Source organism: Arachis ipaensis, chromosome B7 (genome assembly GCF_059453495.1).
Source record: "Arachis ipaensis isolate K30076 ecotype BB chromosome B7, ASM5945349v1, whole genome shotgun sequence".
In the NCBI taxonomy this organism is placed as follows: domain Eukaryota; kingdom Viridiplantae; phylum Streptophyta; class Magnoliopsida; order Fabales; family Fabaceae; genus Arachis; species Arachis ipaensis.
This window is the reverse complement of record NC_142442.1, coordinates 101,381,606-101,383,296: the sequence shown is the minus strand read 5'-3', so window position 1 is coordinate 101,383,296 and position 1,691 is coordinate 101,381,606. Positions and strand designations below refer to the sequence as shown.

General features: G+C 42.1%; 1 non-coding gene across 1 annotated transcript; it reads left to right on the top strand.

The window, feature by feature from the left end:
* The first annotated feature begins 944 nt into the window (after positions 1-944).
* Positions 945-1,052, top strand: LOC148553535 (small nucleolar RNA R71). Its single transcript, XR_015893909.1, has one exon. It is a non-coding gene; the product is annotated as a small nucleolar RNA R71 (small nucleolar RNA).
* Positions 1,053-1,691: the final 639 nt, after the last annotated feature.

Here is a 1,691-nt window from a genome sequence, read left to right as displayed (position 1 = left end):
TACTCATCAGAGCTCATGAATGGCAGAAGTAAAGTCAATGGAATCTCTATGGTCTCAGTGTGAGCCTCAGATTCCCATGGTTCCTCATTAGGGAACTCCTTCGAGGCCAGTGGACATCTATTGAGGTCTTCCTCAGTGGAAATCACTGCCTTTCCCTCCTCTATGCATTCGACCATGTGGGACGTGTTTATGGCCTTGCATTCTCTCTTTGGGTTCTCTTCTGTATTGCTTGGGAGAGTACTAGGAGGGAGTTCAGTAATCCTCTTACTCAGCTGACCCACTTGTGCCTCTAAATTTCTAATGGAGGACCTTGTTTCAGTCATGAAACTTTGAGTGGTTTTAGTTAGATCAGAGACTATGGTTGCTAAGTCAGAGTGGCTCTACTTAGAATCCTCTGTTTGTTGCTGAGAAGATGATGGAAAAGGCTTGCTATTGCTAAACCTATTTCTTCCACCATTACTGTTGTTGAAGCCTTGTTGAGGCCTCTGTTGGTCCTTCCATGAGAGATTTGGGTGATTTCTCCATGAAGGATTATAGGTGTTTCCATAGGGTTCTCCCATGTAATTCACCTCTTCCATTGCTGGGTTCTCAGGATCATAAGCTTCTTTTTTAGATGAAGCTTCCTTGGTACTGCCTGTTGCTGCTTGCATGCCAGATAGACTCTGAGAAATCATATTGACATGCTGAGTCAATATTTTGTTCTGAGCCAATATGGCATTCAGAGTATCAATTTCAAGAACTCCTTTCTTCTGACTTGTCCCATTATTCACAGGATTCCTTTTAGAGGTGTACATAAATTGGTTATTTGCAACCATTTCAATGAGTTCCTGAGCTTCTGCAGGCATCTTCTTCAGATGAAGAGATCCTCCAGCAGAGCTGTCCAATGACATCTTGGACAGTTCAGACAAACCATCATAGAAGATACCTATGATGCTCCATTCTAAAAGCATGTCAGAAGAACACCTTCTGATCAATTGCTTGTATCTTTCCCAAGCTTCATAGAGGGATTCACCTTCCTTCTGTCTGAAGGTTTAGACTTTCACTCTAAGCTTGCTCAATTTTTGAGGTGGAAAGAACTTTGCCAAGAAGGCATTGACTAGCTTTTCACAAGAGTTCAGGCTTTCTTTAGGTTGTGAATCCAACCATGTTCTAGCTCTGTCTCTTACAGCAAAGGGAAAGAGCATAAGCTTGTAGACCTCGGGATCAACCCCATTGGTCTTGACAGTGTCACAGATTTGCAAGAATTCAGCTAAGAACTGATGAAGATCTTCCAATGGAAGTCCATGAAACTTGCAATTCTGTTGCATCAGAGAAACTAATTGAGGCTTAAGCTCAAAGTTGTTTGCTCCAATGGCAGGGATTGAGATGCTTCTCCCATAGAAGTCGGGAGAAGGTGCAGTAAAGTCACCAAGCACCTTCCTTGCATTGTTGGCATTGTTGTTGTTTTCGGCTGCCATGGCTTCTTCTTGTTTGAAAGTTTCTGTTAGGTCCTCTATAGAGAGTTGTACTTTAGCTTCTTTTAGCTTTCTCTTCAAGGTCCTTTCAAGTTCAGGATCAGCTTCAACAAGAATGTCCTTGTCCTTGCTCCTGCTCATATAAAAAGAGAGGAGAAGAAAATATGAAATCCTCTATGTCACAGTATAGAGATTCCTTGAGGTGTCAGAGGAAAATAAAAATAGAAGGATGAGGTA